At 45.2% G+C, this 20,259-nt stretch overlaps 1 long non-coding RNA gene across 1 annotated transcript; it reads right to left on the bottom strand.

The window, feature by feature from the left end:
- Nucleotides 1-1,946: 1,946 nt before the first annotated feature.
- Nucleotides 1,947-19,813, bottom strand: LOC131383424 (uncharacterized). The gene is made up of 4 exons (XR_009213431.1): nt 19,734-19,813; nt 18,973-19,094; nt 10,142-10,307; nt 1,947-2,143 (listed from the first exon to the last, which is right to left on the bottom strand). It is a non-coding gene; the product is annotated as an uncharacterized LOC131383424 (long non-coding RNA).
- Nucleotides 19,814-20,259: the final 446 nt, after the last annotated feature.

Raw genomic sequence — 20,259 nt, forward strand, 5'->3', positions numbered from 1 at the left:
AGCCAGTAAAATAAGTGACCACAAATGCAGTGAGTAGTGTCTTAGTCTGTTTGTGCTGCTATAATAAAATACCAGAGACTAGGTGGCTTACAAAGAACAGAAACTTATTGCTCACCGTTCTGGAGTCTGGGAAGTCCAAGATCAAGGGGCCAGCAGGTTCTGTATCTGGCTGAGGGCCTTCTTGCTGTATTCTCACACATTAGAGGGATGAATGCTGTGCCCTCACATGGTAGAAGGCAGAAGGGCAGAAAGGGCTTAAGCTAGCTCCCTCCAGCCCTTTTAAAAGGCACTAATCCATTCATGAAGGCAGAGCCTTCATGACTTAATCCCTTCTCCCAAAAGGGCCCTACTAGAGATACCACTGCAATGGGGTTTAAGTTTCAACATGAATTTTGGAGGGGACACGCATTCAAGACATAACAAGTAGCAAATCCAGGTTTAAAGGCAAATCTGATTCCAAATCCAATGTGCTTTCTAGGAAGTATGATAAGGTGATTGGACTATAACTGGAAGAGCTGAAGTTTTAGTTAGGGTCTGGCCCTTAAGCAGTCACACAAGCACTTAAACTGTCTGTGACTCAGCTCTGTGTTGCTCAGCAGGAGCAACGTCTCTGTATGGCAGGAAAAATGCCTCTGCTCGTTTCACAGAAACCTTACAGGAACAGATGAGAGACTGATGAGTGATAGCACTTTAAAGACTACCAAAGCCAGTTCAAATGTAAGGTGTTACTACATTGAAAAGTATCCATTAGCCTATAAAAATTACATGGACATCAGCACTCTAAAATTGTCTTTATGAATAGAATCTTGAGAAAGTATGACACTTGTAGAATATTAAAAACTGAAATGGCTCAGGGATTAGCTGTCACACTTAACATTAATTTCCTCTGAATAGTCCGGTAGAGCAAGCCTATCCAAGATAAGTGATAAGTGTTCCAAAAAGAAGTCACTCGAAGAAGAAATAAAGTAAGCTAACAATAGCTGACTATTTTTTTTTGGCAACCCCCAAGCCCTTCGTTGGATGTTGTGTACCACAATGATGCTGTTCAAATAGAATAAAAATACCCTGACATGGATCTATAAAGAAATATGGATGAATTACATCTTGCTTGTGCTTAAAAATGAAAAGCCCACATGACTGTGTAAAATGGGTTTACACCCAGGTGAACCAGTAGTAGTAGTGAGTTTTGCCTCCTAAGATGGCTGGTTACTGAGCATGCCAATGACAGTCACATCATTGTAAAGGTAATTGGTTATTTCTACAAAACCCTCGGGTGGGAGTCAGATGCTATCACATCTGTTGTGAGCTTCCAGGGGTGAAGTGGCATGAAGGCCACCATCAGCCATCCAGGCATCAGATGTCATCTTCTGCTCCCTCTTCCTAAGGCTGTGGTCTCTCCAGAATGATAATTGGTATCATTCTTCTTCAATTGCTATTTGGAGCCCACGAGGACAGGAAAATTATGCTATGCCCCAGAGGTCACTTGCTTGGCTAATTTTTCACTAATTATGTCTTAATTGTATTGTGTTAAGATAGAGGAAATAAACATTCTCTTCCAGAGTTTTATGAAGAAGGTCATGGGACTTGACAAAAGTGCAGGGTTGCCAGGACTGAGGCTCTTGACAGTGGTCAGCACGGGTGCGTCCTGCTGGAATCAGTCAAGTAGCAGCACAGCTAAAATCTAATTTTGCAAAAGATGAAACCTTTTAGTGAGGAGGAAGAACAGCAGATAAGGAGATCCTAAATGAATGAGAATAGGTGTGTCACGGAGTGATGGACGTGCATCACGTTTTCTGACATGCATAGAAGACAGTACTATGGCACCAGCTTTGGGGAAAAGAAAAAGCTTTATTGCAAGTTACTGGCAAGGATGCAAAAGTGTAACTGTGAGGGAGACAGGAAGATGGCAAGAGGCATGATTTGATCAGATCATGCAAAGAGGCGGTGACGGGTACTTGGCTAAGTCTGCACTGCAACGAAACAGGGCTTCTCTGCTTCTTAATTCAGTCCCTGCTCCTTGATCCAAGTTCTTAGGCTTCAACTGTGGTTGACTTTTTGTTTCTGGCCAGCACTGAGGTCACAAATTGGGCGTACTTGGTTCAACTGGGCAGGCGCAGGTTATCTGACTTGCAACCTGGGATCCCTTACACAGAAAAACAACTCATTATTTTATTACATTTTGTTACTAACAAAGTCGAACCAGATTGAACTGGTTCTACAGTAACAGGTGGACTTGACCCACAGATGGCTACAAAAGTTACAGAAATAATAACAAAACAACCCTGGGTGAGACTAGATTATGAGGCTTATCGAAATGCCACTGGATAGAGACTAAAAAGGAAGCAGTCTGAGCATTGTACAGCCAAGGTGGGCTGGGCTGTTACTTAAGACTTAAAGACCCCGACTTTGACGCCTGTCCTTCTATCAGAGTAGTTTGAATGTATTGTCAGAGCCATGGAGTCAGAACAAAGGCTGGGGGAGTGAGGTAGCACAGGAGGGTGTAGAGTTTCCACTGAAAGGAACTGATGGTCTCGCCGTCATTTGTCCTGAAAAAGGGCTCTGTACTGGGGCAGAAAATGAGGATTGGGGAAGGACACATTAGGAGGGGAAATGGAGCCTGGAGTTAGTTTGGTTTTCTGGTGAGGCGTGAGGATGCTGGGGTGGTGGTACGGTACTAGAGTCAACGGCTCAGGATAACTTGCGGTTGGATGGAAGTTATTCTCTCCATGTTATTCTTCACTGCTATTTTTGAAGCTTCAGTAAAGTCTGATCAAACGTGTGGCAAGTTAAAATTCTGAGAAAATAAGAACTTTCCCCCCACCACATTATCTTTTGTTGTATTTACCCTGTACCCATTAAAGCAATGATCCCCACTGCTTCAGGGAAGGGCAGACATGCCAAGAATAAAGATGTCAATTGAAAGTGTCAGTGTCATTTTTTAAACTGATAACCAAGATGCCGAAAGCTGAAGATGTGTCTTGTGAGACAGAGATTTTTTGAGGCATAAGATGGTTTGTGAGCACCAAAGACTGGGACCTTTCATGGCCTAGTTAGACCATTAGGTGTGAGGAATGCAGGATGACACCTCAGCTATGTTCCTGCCCAGAAGAAGAAAAAGTTCAAGCAGCTGATGCAAAGAAAAATTCTAGGGGAGGCAGGCGCAGTGGCTCACGCTTGTAATCCCAGCACTTTGGGAGGCCGAGGAGGGCAGATCACCTGAGGTCAGGAGTTCAAGACCAGCCTGGCCAACATGGTGAAAACCCATCTCTACTAAAATAAAAAAGGAGCTGGGTGTGGTGGCGGATGCCTGTAATCCCAGCTGCTTAGGAGGCTGAGGCAGGAGAATCACTTGAACCCAGGAGGTGGAGGTTGCAGTGAGCTGAGATATGCCACTGCACTCCAGACAGAGCGAGACTCCATCTCAAAAAAGAAAAGAAAAATTCTAGGGGGAACATGAGCAGGGCACATACACTAGTGAGTGTCTAAGAAAGGACCCTGCCCTCTGACACCCCTGGATGATGCTCCAGGGAAGAGAGAATAGCTAACACCCGGAACTGGGGGGATCACGGAGGTAAAGCCTGAGAAGGCAGCTCATCTTGAAGTCAAGCGCATCCCCCAGCCAACCTGCTAACCAAGCGTGGCTTGTAGAAACAACAGCATGGTGTTTTTAGAAGAAAGGAGCTGAACGTCTACCTCCTCTGTGCTCTGAGTCTCTCCCAACTCCTGAATGGTAAGAGTATGGCAGAGTGTATTATTTGCTCAAAATATTTCCTTCCTATGGAAGCTGTTCCTTTTCCCTGGATCCCAGTGATAAGAGCTTCGAGCACACCCACAGCTGATGTGTGGCTGAAGGATAAACCTTTATTATTGTAAGCCATTGAGGTTTTAGCAGGGAGGTTTACGTTGCCTTAGAATAACCTAGAAAAAAAGAAAGTAATATGCTAAGTCTTCCAAAAGCTTGCCAAGCCCCCATAAAGGACAGCAAGCAACGGAGGGCTTGAGGACACATTCTGGTTATGGACAGGGAGGGCTAAGTGGAAACAGAGTGACCTGGGTAGACCTGAAAACCAAAATGCAGTAGGAACGTGGAACTTTCGCTAAGTGAAGCACCGTAGCATTCAGTGAAAAAAAAATGCACAAGTGGATGTTACGTCAGCAAAGGCTACAATCCCGAACTGAGCTACATGATGGATAAATAGATGCTCCTTCCCCCAAATGCCTAGTTGATTCTTAAATTACCCATAGGGAGAGGTCATGAGCAGGGAAAGGAAAACATCCTGAACTTTTTACCCAGAGTAGAGTGAGAAATACTTAGTAACATCGTTTATATTCAATTGGCAGTAACAAGTTTTCTGCCATCAGCAGAAATGGGGGCTCAAGAACTAAGTGCAGTTATAAAGTTTCATTTTTACACACTTGATTTTGTGACTATAAAATTCACATCCTCTGGCAGGTGCTGTGCTGTGGGGGATGAAAGGGCGGGGCCTGCCCATGGCTAACAGAAAGAAGCTGAGAGGAGGGGGCCTCCCTCCCTCCTTCCCCCCTCCCCTTAGGCCAGCCAGGGGTTGAAGCAGGGATTCTGTGGGAGGAGGGATGCTCGGCTCACCACAACATGGGGAGCACGAGCTGCAGAAGCAACAGCACCAGGTGGAGCCTACGGCAGGTCCCCAGGGGATCCCTCATCCCTGCAGAACACTTTGAGACCAATTCCTAGCAATCAAGCTGATAGAGCTGGGGCCACAGTCATTCGGTTTACGTGGTAATGCTCACTGTAATTCATCCAGGGTCTAGGAAGTACTGCGCACTTTGAATATGTAGATTTGACTTTTCTTGCCATTTACTCAAATCTTTTAAGACATTATAGCACATTTTATTTTTCTAGAACTCAACGTGCATTTCAAGCCCCATACTACTTGATGGCAGAAAATGTAGCCTTAGGCAATTATGGTTTTTCCATCATTCCAGGCCTGAAATAACATTTCCTCTGGGCCCACTTCCCCTTTGGGGTGTCACATGGACACAGACATCCCTCCAGGTTGAACCCTCTCTGATAATCCCACCAGGCCCTCCACCACAGGATTTCAGCAAGCCCAATGCCCTCTCTTGGCCTATCCCTCTCTGGGGCAGGAGAAGTGTTCCAATGATCCACCTTTCTTTAAGGCACAGAAGACTCAGGGCTGTCCCTGTTCCCTGCAACCTGAGCTGCCCTGCCACAATCTGAACTCTACAGCTCCCCCGGTGGCCCCCATGCAGAAGTGCAGAGAGAGCTAGAACCCGGACCACTTCCTCCAGCCTCCACACAGGGAGCCCAAGGTCCCTCTGCCCAAGGATTCCCAAATGGTGCATTCTATTATTGCCACCCCCATCTGCGTTGGCTCAGTGGGCCACCAGAGCATCACCAAGTCCCTCGTTTCTTTCCCGATGCTTCCCTCACCACTTCAGAGGAGTTTTATTTGGTGGTGACAGGATGCACAGTAATGTTCTAGAAACTTTCTGTCTTCACCCCACAATACTTGTTTTTAACTTAAAGGCCAAGAATCGGGATGTTGTTGTTCTCTAGTTCCACTCCTTCCAGCAAATGGCACTAGAGGCTTTATATCAGGGGCCTGAATGAATGAAATGGGTGAGGGTTATTGTTTAATAGGGACTGTATGTTTGGGGCAAAACATCAATGAATACTTCAAACCATCACAGATGTTCGTCCTAGTGAATATTCCTCACCCTAAAGAGGAACAAAGGATCACGTTTCTCTCTTTCACTTCCCCAGCTCTGCAGGAAATCTGGAGACTGGGTGATGCTTCTCTTCCCTGCACTGGGAGTGGAGACCATGCTGGTTCTCGTCTCCTTTCCCCACCCCAGGTGGTTAAACGGCACAGGAGCAGGCAGTATCCACCAGCTAACTCTAATAGGCCTGGCAAAGTCTCCATCAGAGGCTGTCAACCCTGACTGCACAGCAGGATCAACTAGAGAGCTTTAAAAACGTATGCGTCCCACCTTAGAAAAATTCATCAGAATTGCAAAGGACAGAGCCCGTACATTTTAGTAAAGCTCCTCCACATACATGATTCTGACATACAACTAAGGGTGAGAATCACTGACCAGGAGCAGGGTTCTTTATGTTGGCACTATTACAGTTTTGAATCTGGTGATTCCTTGTTGGAGGGGAGTGACCTGTCCTGTGCATGGCAGGATCTTGGGCAGTGTCCCTGGCCTCTGCCCAGCTGATGCTATAACATCCCCCTAGTCATGACAATCAAAAATGTCTCCCGATATTGCCAAATGCTCCCTCGGGCATTTCCTGCCCTCCAACTAGGCAGGAAGCCCTAGTTGAGAAAGTGAAAAGCTGGCATTGGCTAAAGAAGTAAATGATATTCTCTCAGTTGTCATTTGGCCTGTGGGCTTCAAGAGGAGAGATATTTGTTCCCTGAGCCTAAGTTCCTACTGGACCAATGCACCCTCTTGGTTCCTACGTGCCCCTAAGCCTGCCCTACTTCTGTAGCGCAGTGTACAGGGCAGGTTCGGGCCAGAGCTGGGAGGTGTCCCATATTCTAGCTCTGACCTCTCCATTCAAAGCAGTCTTTTTACAAATCCTTGATAGTTCTGAAATCCACCCTGACTTCTGGCCAAATCCACTTTCTCTTTGCACACACAGTTTCTCTCAGAGGGTCTAGACCTTACCCCTCGATCACCAGACTCTAATTCCAATTCTAGGACTTTGAACTGGTCTACAGGGCAGACATGCACTGCAGAATGATTCTTTAAAACCCCAGTAGAGCTCCCGCATGTTCTCAGCCTCGGCACTATTGATGTTTTTGACCAGATAATTCCTTCATGTGCAGTTTGCATAAAGAGTTGTGGGCTGTTTAGCAGTTTCCCTGGCCTCTATCCACAAGAAGCCAGGAGCAATTCATACTCTTCTCCCTACAGGTTGTGAAAACCAAAACTATCTCCGGACATTGCCAAACGTCCCTTGGGGGGCAAAAGTCACTCCTAACAGAGGACAATTGATGTAGCATATACACATGTTCAAGGCAGAGGCTCAGGTATTCAGAAAAATGTGGTCATTTTTCCTTCTCTGTAATTCAACCTAGGCTTCCTTTGAAGCCCCCATTCTACATGATAGCTGAAAACAGTCATTTTTAGGCCTTTTCAGTTATGTCAGGTAAAGTCAGGAAATTCAGTGCTTCCCCCTTCCCAGTTCACATCTTAATAGTTTCTTCTAGAGCCTGGGGCCTGGACGGAGGGGCGAGGCTGCGGGGCAGTCTTCCCTCTGTGATGGCAAACCCTGGGCCTCATCTCTCCTGTTCACACCTCATCACAGGGCCCATGGGCTCTGCAGCACCTCCTCGATGTGGCCACAGCATGCCCCCACCCCATCCCCAAGCTCTCCGTTTGTCCTCCTCTGAAAGTTCCCCAACAGAGCCTGGGAACTTTGGGCTGTCCTTGCTGCCCAAGGCCGCAGACACTCAGCTGACTGTAACTGGCCTTTCCAACCTGGATTCTCCCTGACGCCATCTGCTCACTGCTACCTCCACCTTGGCTGGTGCAGGCAAAGATGTCTGGGACCCTGGTTGCCTTCCCAGAAGCAAACACAGAGCCCCTCTGTCCTGAAATCATCGGGCCTTTCTGGCTATTCTTTCAGTGCTCTCCCTTCAAGACACCCCATGGGCTAATCTCAGGAGGGAGGGCAAGACACCATGGGGCTGCAGTGGACGTGTCAGGGGGCTTTTTGCTTTTGTGTGTCACCCAGAGTCCAAGCCTCCTTCCTATGTGACAACGCTGGCCATTTGGGGAGCTGGTGGAAAGCAGGCCCCCACCTACCTTGGAATCCTGAGAGGTTAGATGCCTGGGAGTCGCCAGCTGGTGGGCCATGACCCTCAGGACTTTCCATCTGCAGCCAGAGTCACAAAATGTCAGTTCCTCCTGCAGCATCTTTCAGTGACATCCACCGTCCACCACTGGCAGCGGGGATACCAGGGGCAAGATCCTGCAGCCTTGGCGGCCTCATTTTAATCAGGTAACTCTGGGAGGGGACCTTGGCGGGGCGCTCACTACCAGAGTCTCTTGACTGCTCTTGATTTTCCAAATCTGTGTTTGCAGCCTTCCTAACATCCCTCTAATACATGCATTTTCTCTTTAGGTTAGCCAGACTTCATGGTTGTTATTTGCAGTCGGGGCCCTGATCATGGCAAGCCCCTGTGTCCCACCTTCTCCCTTCCTCTCAGGCCAGGGGCTCTTCAGCAACTCATGCCGAGGGTACTCTGCAGCCATCCGGGAGGGGCTGTGGGAGAGCCACGCAGCTCTCACAAAACAGATGTGCTTCCCAAATGTTCCCGTCTTACCCCTCCATGAGGGTTGTTTGTTTTGCTTTTCATTTAAAGCCAAGAATTTGATGTATTTCTTTTTGTCTGATTCAATTTTCATTTACTAAGATGGACCTGCTAATAGACCTAAATATTAGTAAATCATATAAAGCATGGATGAGATAAAAGGGTGTGGGTGTGTGTATAGGAGTATGCAAGTGTGTGCGTGTGTGTGTGAATTTAGGGGCACATCAATTAATACTTCTCAAAATAATCTTCCCATATATCATTTAATCCTCACCAAAAGCCCCAAAAGAAAACATTATTACCCTAATAATACAGAAGGTGAAACTGAGGCTCCAAGATACTAAATAACATGCCACAGATCACAAAGGTGGTAGACACTGTATCCAGAGCCCAAGCTCTGACAGTCAGATTCCAGAGCCTGTGGATTTTCTGCCACAGCACATTCCACTGGCTCGCTAGACCAGGACGTTTTCCCTCCAGAAACACCGTCTAGGGAGTGTGTTGGCATCTCTACTGTCTCTTCCCATCACCATCTGCATCACCAGCCTATAGATCTCACATTCATCCAAGCACTCACTACTGACACCACAAGAATGGCCAACCCTTGACATCCAGGGAGCAGCTTTGACCACATGGGTGAAGCAGTGGGGTCTGGCTCCACAGGGGTCCGATGGTCTTCTGTGCTTAGTACCTATAGCCAATTCTATAGACGTATCTTGCAAGGCCCATTCATCAGTTACCAGGATCATGCACCCATTTTGTAGCTGGAATAATGTCTTATCTCCCATCAGCAATTGATGGCACACACAGAGAGGTATGACCAAACCCGGCAGCCATTCATTGTTTAGTCTACCCATTTGGCAACATTTTCTCCTGCAAGAGCAAAAAGACCATCTTAGGTGTGTGTTCAAGTCACTGACACTGAGAAAAATCGTCCCTGTGAAAGCTCTGGGGCGCCCTGAGATTCCACCCATCTGGAGCAAAAGTACCACATTTGCAGATGCCTGTGGTTTGCCTAATTACATTTTCACAAACCCTTGGAAAGCATTGAGTGCTTCAGCTGCACCACGCGTGTGGCTTAATGAGGTTTCGGAACCCTATATTATGAAATTGTCACAGGTTATTTGTCAGAAGGCAGCTGCCTTGGAGTATAGCAGACTTAAAATTTGGGGTCCCCACATTTTCATAACAATTCTTTGTTAATTACAAAAATACTACATAATTCCAATTACATGCAACAAGTATTTTCAGAGCATTCATTTCAAACACCCCTGAGTTTTCAGATTTTTGTGGAAATCTGAGCATTTGTTGCTCCTCTGAGCATCCTTGAGGGACTGAAAAGTGACAAAAAGAAATAATGGTTTCCTAATAAACAAGAGACCTTGAAATGAATTAATCTACATTGATTTCTTTTCCCTGTAGCTGTATTAACTACTGTATACTCTAATGCTTACCCTTCTCACAAATTGTTTTTATTCTACTCTTTGCGTTGATTATTTTTAAAGTGTATTTAATGTAAGCACTATCATCACTTGGTTATTATGGAACTGATGATGTCATGAGTGGATTATTCTTGCCCTTTCCTGGTAGGTTATTTCCCCTCCCTTATTTCTCTTTCTGGCTCCTTGCTTTGTAATCCCGCTGTTGCTAATTATGAATTCTCTACACCAACTGGAGCATAACCACAGCCCCTACAGTCCCCGCTTAGGCCTAATAACACCCCTCTTGCCAAGTGGGCCTCTAGTCACCTGGAGCCACCAGGCCTCACTTAGAGCCTGGGCTCAGCCTCTCCAGGTGTCAGGAACTCTCACCTGTAGCAAGTGAGGCCCAGAAAGCAACTTCTATCCTGCTGTGTCCAAAGGCCACATGGCCTGGGGGTTAGCGAACGCTCATTATTTAGAGAGCTTCTGGATCTTGGGGGGAGGGGTATGTGATTGTCCAAATTCCTCCTTTGTCCTGCCGTAGGGAGAACACAGCCTGCACGATAGAAAACAATGAAATTAATTTATTATTCATGTGCACTGTACAGAATTTGGAAAATGCGGAAAAATAAACACATACACAAAATATTTGTAACGACATGAACCAGAGATAACCCCAGGCTTTAACCTCTGTATATATGTCTATGTATATTTAATGAAAAGGGATTATATCATTATACTGTTTTGTTGGCTGATTTTTAAAGTTAACAACATATTATTAATATTTTCACATGCCATGGAACATTATGCCAGATGACTGCTAAATAGTGCACTGTATAACTATATCATTATATGTAATACTTAACCAATCTAACGTGGCCTCTTTAGGATTTTTTTTTTTTTTTACTGCAAATTATGTGTAATATAAAAAGATTTCCAAGGATATTTGCACATATCTAGTTATTTCCTTATTTATCATATAAATATTTTTATAGATCATATTTATGTGATAATTTTCTAGAATTGGAATTGCTGCATCAGGAAGTAAGTTTTAAAGTGAGGTCTGTCTTCTTGACCTGGTTCTACCAGTTCTGCTCCTGGTGGCTAGGTTCTCCTAGTGCTATTTTCTGCTGCTCACACCACGTTGAGCAGAGTTGTATGGAGGTGCTCTTAGAAACACAGGTTCCGGGCCGCTCACCCCCATTTCTGGAGCTGCAGCCGAAAGGTCTGCATAGCTGATCTTCTCCGTGGCAATGCTTAGGAGCAGGGAAGTTCATGAACCACCCAAGCTTCCATGGTCCATAACCCTGTTGAGTTAAATACGTACCTGGGGTTTGTTTTAATGTCAGGTATGGTAAGACGGCAGATGCAGAAATGACTGTTGTGAGGAAGTTTGCACTCACAGATCCCCACAGGCAGGGGGATTTTAAGCCCCACCATGCCGGAAAGACCAGGGATGGTCAGGAAACAAGAGGATGTGGGCACCGTGTGGCTGGGACCTTTACTGGGATTTACAAGGGAAGGAATAAGCGAGGCAGGGTAAGTAAGCTGAGTAAACTTAGTATTGGGTACTTTAAATTATTCGAGTGGCCCAGTGCTATAAAGGTGGTCTCTAGTTGTCAGGTCCCTGGCCCTGGGGTGACATAGCGCAGGGGAAATATTGGTTTGGTGAGTGAGAGTTTGATGAAAGGGTTGGTTGGGGGTGTGAGCTCTAGACTGGTTGGTTTATCAAAAGCATGCTCACAGGGGAATTGTTTGCTATTTCTAGGAATTAGGTAGCCCTGGAAGGGACAGTCTCTCCAGCATCAAAGCCCCAAATGCCAGAGTATCAAGAATATAGAAAACAAAATAGAGTTTAACCCTCTATCTACACTGAGCCTCTGCTCAGAACTCCCAAGGCCACTGCACCATTTCCTCTTTTGATGACAGCTTCCTTTGGAAATAGGTATTCACTAGAATTGAATTAGAATTTTGCCAGCCTCTCCTGCCTGATTACAGCTCCTGGCTCCCAGAACCCCTAGCAGCTGGCACTAGACTCAGCTGCCTGTAACTCGCCCCTGAAGCCTCCTGACACCCAGAATGAGTTCCTATCAGAGTCAGCCTCCAGCTTACAGAAGAATAGCTATGACTGCTGAATTTGCCTTTGTGTCGGTTCACCTAACACTAGGCACAAAAAAGCTAAAACACCCAAGATCAAAACAGGTTTCCTTACTTGCAGCACCCTCTATGTAGAGGTCTCCTGGGGGGAGAGGCTGAAATTCTTGGCAAGATTCTATTTATGAATTAGCTGTGGATCTCAAATGCCCCTGCATCCATATAACTTCATTAGTATGGAATCAAAAATTGCTTCTAATTATGGAATGAATGTTTTTTAAACGAGAGAAGAAAATGAGTTTTTATCACAATCCTTGTTATTTCTCTTTTGTAGGGAAAATCTAAAATTGGATCAAAAAGAAACAGAACTGTGAGCTTCCGACAGTTCTTCTTGTGATTGGATTACTAAATATTATTATTTCTATTCATAGTTTACATTGCTGCTGATAGAGCTGTTATTACCGAAAAACAAAAACACAACAAAAACCCTTTGAAATCTTCTTCGGCAAATTCTCTCAATAGGTAGGCGTCTTCCTATCTACTCTCAATTCTTTTCTGAGAGGTCGGCTAATTTTACCTTTTAAAATCATTGATATTTAAATCCACTGGTTTTTTTTTTTTTTTAATGTTTATTTACTTGCCAAGAATTGTCCAATCTTTTCTTGAGCACATCAGTAAAAATGTTCTTCTCTATTGTTGAGGCAGCGACTGTTCTCTGTAGTTGGAAATTACCCCACTGGGGAGAGAGGGGCACCCTCCCCTTCATGGGCAGCCCCTGCGTTTTATCTTTCTGTTTGTGAGCTGTGTTTGTTCCTGCATCACCCGACTCCCCTCCCATCTGTGTGCTGGAGCTCAAAGTTCCCTGTGTAATCAGCCTTCCCGAGTGACCCCGTGCCCTTCCCAAGCGCGGCAGCCCCGGACCTGGGGGAGACGTCAGTACCATGGCTCCAGGGAGCGTGCTGCTCATCAGCCCTCTCGGAGCTGGCAACTCAAACACTTGCCCCTTCGTGAACAGGCAACAGGTGACCAGGCCCCAGCAGCCCGTGAAGCCTTGATAGAGCTCTTCTCACTGTTCACTCATGTCTTACTGCGTGCCAGGCTGTCCTGGAGTTTCGTTGACGTACGCCACATAGGCACCGTTTGTCTTTCCAAGGCCCTAGAAATCTGCTTGTTCTGTTCCAGCCCTGCGGGCCAGGCGCTGGGCTGGAGCCATCTCTGTGGCTCCCTTCCCACCACTGCATGTAAATCAGGGCATCCAAGGAGCAGCAGAGACCGTTTTAAGCAGTCTCTGGAAGCTGGGTTTTGATGTAGTCATGTCCTCGTCAGAGATCAGCTTCTCTTGTCCTTTTGTACACAGGTGAAAAATTCTAAGAACAGTAGCCCCAAGAAAGCTTTTCTTTCTCCCTGCCCCTGCCAATATTCTCCGTGGATCGCTGGTGTTTCTTCTGAGCCCGACGCCGCACACTGGGGCCGCCCCTGCCGGCTCGCTTTGTTCCTTTGATGGCCACATGAATGTAGATTCCTGTCTATTTCAGCTGAGCTCTCTCTACAGACTTTTCTAAAATGTTAAATGCTGAACTCTAGCCAGCATGATGCCGTTTCATTTTGCTTCAGCCCAGACCCAAAATACTAAAGCTCCTACAAAGACATTCAGACTGTGTTTCAGAAAGGAGAGAAATAAATACAAGTTTTAGAACACTTTGCAGGAGTGAAAGTTAGATCTTTGCAAAGTCAGTATTGACCTGTGTTTAGAATGGGTTGAAAGATAATACAAACTGGATTCAACTACTGAAAATGTTACAAAAAGTCTCAGACATGCCATTATTCAGAGTTTCTAAAATGGCAGGGATAGGGCTTTTATCAGGATTTCTCCCCACTTATAAAACGTGTATGGTCATGCCAGAAGGAAAAACGTGAGAGCAGGATCACATCTTCTATCCGATGCGACAGTCTCTTTCTTTACAATCATCTTCATATTTGGCTCTGTGAACACCGACAGCAGTCATGTCAGCTGCTTGTTCTGCAGTAAAAAATGTTCTGCATAGGTTTCCGTTGTAAACAGGTCATCCATCTCCCACGTGGTCAGAAGGGGGTGTTCTCCCAAATTGGTACAAGGCTGGTTTCTCTGTCTCCTCTGAAAGAATTTACATGCTCAGAGAAATCTCTCTGGCTCATCTGCTGCATGTATGGAAATGTGTGCACATGGAAACAAAACATATTTTATCCAAGCAGGTTGTGCTAAAACTAAGTGACATTCAGGGGCCTGTGCCCAGGCAGGAAGGGAGTAGAATGCCCTTCATGGGGTTGGGGGTTTGTTGTAACATTTTGTTTCCTATTCTATGGTTTGGGAAAAAGAATGGGCAAAAACGGGTTACAGGAGGAAGGCTGCTTTTCTGGAGCTCACTTGTTGGTTGCCTTGCAATGCAGAATAACTTTCGTTTGTTTGGGGAAATGGGAACCAAAGGCTGGAAATCTGGCTTTTGCAGGCCCCTTTTGAAAGGTGGAAGGGCTCTTCAACTTCCGAAGGTTTAGGAGGGGGCATTCTTGTCTTTACCACCCAACCAGGCTGGCCTGTAGGTATTTTTTGATCTGACATCCTTATTTCTTTATATTTTGTTTGGACTCTGGGCTCAGTAGTGCTCTGCTGAGGACATTCATATCCATGTATCCAGGAAGTAGAGCAGTTGCATTTTGAACAAAGGGCTTGAATACAAAACAAAACATCTATTTTTGGACAGGTAAGGTGGCTCACACCTGTAATCTCAGCATGTTGAGAGACAGAGGCAGGAGGATCCCTTCACCCCAAGAGTTTGAGACTAGCCCGGGCAAAAAATTTTTAAAACATTAGCCAGTTGTGATGGTGCATGCCTTGTAGTCCCAGCTCTTTGGGAGGCTGAGGTGGGAGGATTGGTTTAGGAGGATTGGGAGGCTGAGGCTGCAGTGAGCTGGTGATTGCACCACTGCACTCCAGCCAGGGTGACAGAACGAGACTCTGTTTCAAACACCCCAAAACCATGTATTTTCTAAAACTATGGCTGTGATAACCTACCTTATTATAGCATATTCCATTTTTTCTTTTTTCCTATATATTATACTAATAAGAAATGTGTTGAATAATGATGTTCTTTTTTATGATTTGTTTAAAAATTTTTAAATTCAACAAATCATTAATATTTATATAATACACTAAAACTGGTGAGATACACTTCATCAGATGCTTTGCACGTGACTACATAAATTTTGTTTTCTCTAGGCATTGAGTGAAGTGCATCATTGCTACTTAGGGAATCACAGTGATTCACATTCTGTGGGAATACCCTTGAGTAGAGGTCCCTCTCTGTCCAGGACATACACAGTGTGCCCTGTTAGAGCCGTGGCTCACATGCTGAGCTTGGAAATGACCACTCACTGTGGAGAATGGCAGCTTTGCTGGCTGAGTACTGAGACCCCATCAGGAAGTCGAAGGCAGCCGAAGGAAGGCAGGGGCGCACATGTGATTGATGCACAATTTTTAAAGAAGGATTAAAGAGTTTCAAAATGTTCAGTAACAGATAGGATAGACTATTTCTTTTATGAACTTCCTCATATCCCCCCATCTCCTTTTCATGTTTCCTGATTCAGTCTAAATTTGGAATGGTAGAAAGACAAAAGAGGGAAAGCAAGTATGTCTAATACTTGGATTGTATTTTGACAGATAATTCTCCACAGATACCTGGGCTGTCTGTCTGGCTGCTACTTGGCTTCACTTCACAATATCCTCTGAAGAGCGACTCACCAAGACCATCATTTTAAAAGATAAAATAGAACGTCTTCTTACATCGGAAGAAGGAAATGTTTGTCTCTCAAAGTTGCTTTCTATACGGGCAAAGTAGCTACATCTGGTGTTTGAAGTGCCAGACAGGATTAGGAAATTAATAACTTTTTATCCATACAAGAGAGAATGTGATTGTGAACAGCTTCACAATGCTTGATTTTCAGCAGTTTAAATGGAATCTAAATTGCATGCAATAAATCAGTGACATCTTTGATTCATTATAGATAATCAAGAGGAACCTCTTCTGTTTATTGGTGCTAACTGATTCAGAGCAAACACCATAATCTATCAAAAGAAGGGAATGGCCACTAGTTGAGGAGGAGACAGCTTTAGGTAATGGGTCATTGCCACCGTATGCTGGGTGCTACTGGGTGCCAGGAACTTCATTACTTGTTTCACAAGACCCCCATGTGATGGATAATACAGTCCTCCAAAACACAGACAAGAGGCAGAACAACTAGGTTTGAGGCATGTGACGTGGGAAGTAATTTACCTTCTCTGTGCTTCGGTTCCCCATCTGTAAAACGAAGATGATAGTAATACATCCATGCTAGGCTTTAATAGAACCTATCTCATTTAGAATAGGACCTGGCACACAGCTCTCACAATAAGTTACCTGTCACTACTGCAGAAAAACAAACTGAGGTTCAGAGAGATTAAGTAACTTGCCAAGAACTACTGAGGCAGCAGGTAGCAGATTTCAGGTCCGAAGCCCAGCGTCATGAACTGTGTGACCCCATGCTTGCTCCCTAAGGGCTCTGGTACCTTTCCCATTCTCCCTTGTGAAAGCATGCAATGGAAACCCATAGCCACATAGTCCAGGGATTTTACTTAGGGGGCTTGGGGGAGTTTATTGGTTGGAGGTTGGCTTTTTTTTCCAAAAGATGTTCTAAATTATTGTGAGTGGCATTGGACTGTCTTTTCTGCATAGAAATCTTGGTTTGGTTTGGTTTGGTTTGTTTTGACCAATGCTGGGTATTGACTAAAGAGTAAACCATCACCTTGTCCAGGCCTTGGTGTTTGATGAGAGCAGATGGTGCCCTGTATTGGAAAGGCTGTGGAGAAAGTCACCCAGGCTGACATTCTCTGGGGGTGGGATTGGAACCTGGGAACAGCCCCACCTTTCCCACCAGTCTACCAAAACCTGCCCTTTACTCTTCCTCCCCTTGACTATAAGCACCAGTGGTTCTGACCACAGAGAAGCAAGGTCTCCAAGGCAACCATTACAATGCCCATGACATTAACAGAGGTGTTTCCATTCCTTCCCTTTGCAGGTCAGTCCCATTGATTTATTTATTCGGCAAGTATTTACTGGGCACTTTCAGTGGCCAGCCAGCTGCTACGTTCTGTGAAGAAAGATACAAGAAAGGCGCAAAGAAAATATCAATTCAGTTCAACACACTCATACTGAACACCTGCTCTGCTCAGAGCAATAAGCAGAAGACAGGGGCATCAGAGTGAGTGAGCTCTGGAGGTACTCACATTAATATGTCAGAGGAGCTATATCTGGAAGCACGGCTAAGTCTTGTAAGAAATATTTTTCCAAAATGTTGCATGACTTTATAAGAGGGAGAGATCATTTCTTATTGGAGAGATAATAGGGAGCAGGAACTGGAAATACAGTAGGTTCCTGGAAGAAGTAAAATGTGAGCTGGACCCCATGGACCCAACCAGCTAACTGTGATATTGTGGGTATTTAAGAGCCAACACAGGCCCCAGGCAACAGTGCAGAACAAACACTGGCCAAAAACCAGCAGTGCATATATCTGTCCTGCACTTCATCAGTCAACCAATTTGTTGGCCACCTGCAATGTGCCAACATTCTTAGTTACTCAGGAGACAGCACTAAACAATATGCATTCCTTTACCTCATAAAGCTTCTTGAAACATAATCAGAGTTAACACTGACTGAGTGCTTAAGAGTCAAGCACTGCCTAACCATTGTTGTCCAATAGAAATACAATGTAAGCCACATATATAATTTTCAGTTTTCTTTCTTTTTTTTTTTTTTTTTGTGCAGAGTCTTGCTCTGTCACCCAAGCTGGAGTGCCATGGCATGATCTCGGCTCACTGCAAGCTCTGCCTCCCAGGTTCACACCATTCTCCTGCCTCAGCCTCCCGAGTAGCTGGGACTACAGGTGCCCACCACCACGCCCGGCTAATTTTTTGTATTTTTAGTAGAGACGGGGTTTCACCGTGTTAGCCAGGATGGTCTCGATCTCCCAACCTCGTGATCTGCCCGCCTCGGCCTCCCAAAGTGCTGGGATTACAGGCGTGAGCCACCACGCCCAGCCATATAATTTTCAGTTTTCTAATAGGCACATCAAGTAACAGGTGAAATTAATTTTAATCATATTTTTATTTAACTCTATTTATCTAAACTATTATCACTTCAGCATAAATCTGTGCAATCTGGTCCAAGCAACTGTGCACCCAAGTTGCACAGACACACATGGAGTTCTCTAGAGCAGTGATCCCAGCCTTTTTGGGACCAGGGATTGGTTTGGTGGAATATATTTTTTCCACAGATGGGGGGAGGGTTGTGGGAGGGGATGGTTTTGGGGATGAAACTGTTCATCAGGCATTAGTTAGATTCTCATAAGGAGCGTGCAACCTAGATCCCTTGCATGCGCAGTTCACAATAGTGTTCGAGCTGCTATGAGAATGTGATGCCACGGCTGATCTGACAGGCGGCGGACCTCAGTGGGTAACGCTCACTGGCTGACTGTTCACCTCCTGCTGTGCAGCCTGGTTCTTAACAGGCCCCAGACTAGTACTGGTCTACTTACTCTTCAGAGCTCTTCTCAGGTGTCATTTCTTCCATAAACTTTCTTTGACCCCCACGGAGTCAGGGATGCCCGTGACCTTTCTACTGTTAAAATAGATGATCCTGGAATCATGTGTGTACTTGTTTGTCTCATCCATTAGAGACTAGAGTGTCTGATTTACTCTGAATTGTTGGCATCCAGCATGGGATTTTGTACAGAGTAGATTCTTAACCAAAATGTATTGAATTGTTGTTTCCTAGTTGGGGAAATGTCTCCTTAAGAAAATTGCAGTGTGTTTGGAGTTTATTCCCTTTAGCAGCTACCACGTCAACCCTTGAGTGAGAGGAGACCAGGTAAGTAAATTTCAGATGAAAGCTTGGGCAACAGCTGCAGGAGGAACCGCGGGAGCTGAGCATCTGGGACCAGACAGGCAGGCAGACAGACTTGAGCAGAGAAGACCACCAAGCTACGAGTTGGTGAAGGGGCACTTGAGGGTGCCCTCCTGGGAAGAAAGCTCAAAGGAAGCATGTGTTCTAACCATTTACCTGTAACTCCACTCGCGACCTTGGAAAAAGTGGCAAATCCTTCCGTCTCCCTTTGGCAGCAGGATGCTTGCTTGCACAAGTCCTTAGCGGGGGCAGAAATCACGGGACAGGCGCAGTGCTATCTAGAAATCAGGAAACTGAGCTCTCATCCTGCTCTGCTACTGTTTTAAGTTAATGTTTAAAATTAGCGCAGGACTACAGAAAAAAAACTAGGGCATCTAGAAATTCAAGGCCATGGTCTAGGATAAAAAAGAGCCTTTTGGGAAACATAATTCTAGTATAACCAGGTCTATTCAATACAAACAGCACTCCTAATGCAGCCTTTGACCACCCTGGGCCATATCCTTTTCTGAAGCCTTGTCTTCTAGATTTGGATTTATAAACAACATGTAACTTGTTTTTTTCTTCTTTTTGTCTAGCGGAAATTGAATACATTCACATTGATTATGACTATATATTTAGAGGCACTGCTACCATTTTATTTTGTGCATTCTGTTTGCCTCGATTTTCTAATTGCTAATTCAAAAAAACTGCCTTTTTTTTTCTTTCTGGCCTTTTGCATTGTTTGAGAGTATTCTCCCTCCCCCACATTTTATTTTTGTCTCTCTATTACTTTGGTAATTATACATCCTAATTTCTATTCAGCTTTATCAGTCCTGAGAAAGCCTCAGTCATTAATTTTTCATATATTGCCTCTCCCCCATTTCTCCCTTATCTGCTTCTGGAACTCCATTGAGACAGTAGTTAGACTTGGTACTCACCCCTCGTGTCTCTTGACTGGGACCTAGAGCCCCCACGTGCTAAATACTAGTCATTACTATCCCCGGGTAACGGCTTCCTCCCCATGTCTTTAGACTCCTGCTCTCCCCACACAAGCACGAGTGCAAATGAATTTAACATTCCAGAAGGAAGCTCATCAGGATTCTAGATGCCATGGCAAGCCACTGAGGGAAGATAGGAGACCCCTGAGCTTAGTGACACTCCTGCCATGTGAGATGACTTCCCCTCACCTGTAGCGCTGTGCCGATAGCTGGGGGACAGAAGCTGAGGGGTCTTTCCCACTGCTCCCTGCTACGCTTTGAATGTGTCTCTCAAAGCTCATGTGTTGGAAACTTAATCCCCAATGCAGCAGCATAGAGAGCTGGGACCTTTAAGAGGTGGTTAGGTCACGAGGGTTCTATCCTCGTGAATAGATTAATGCCATTTTGGGAGTGGGCTCCTGACAAAAGGTTGAGTTTGGATGTTCCCTCCTTCTCCCTCCTCTGCTCCTCCCTCCGCATCCCCATT

The sequence above is a fragment of the Hylobates moloch genome, unplaced genomic scaffold (genome assembly GCF_009828535.3).
Source record: "Hylobates moloch isolate HMO894 unplaced genomic scaffold, HMol_V3 SCAFFOLD_5, whole genome shotgun sequence".
NCBI classification, from domain to species: Eukaryota; Metazoa; Chordata; class Mammalia; order Primates; family Hylobatidae; genus Hylobates; species Hylobates moloch.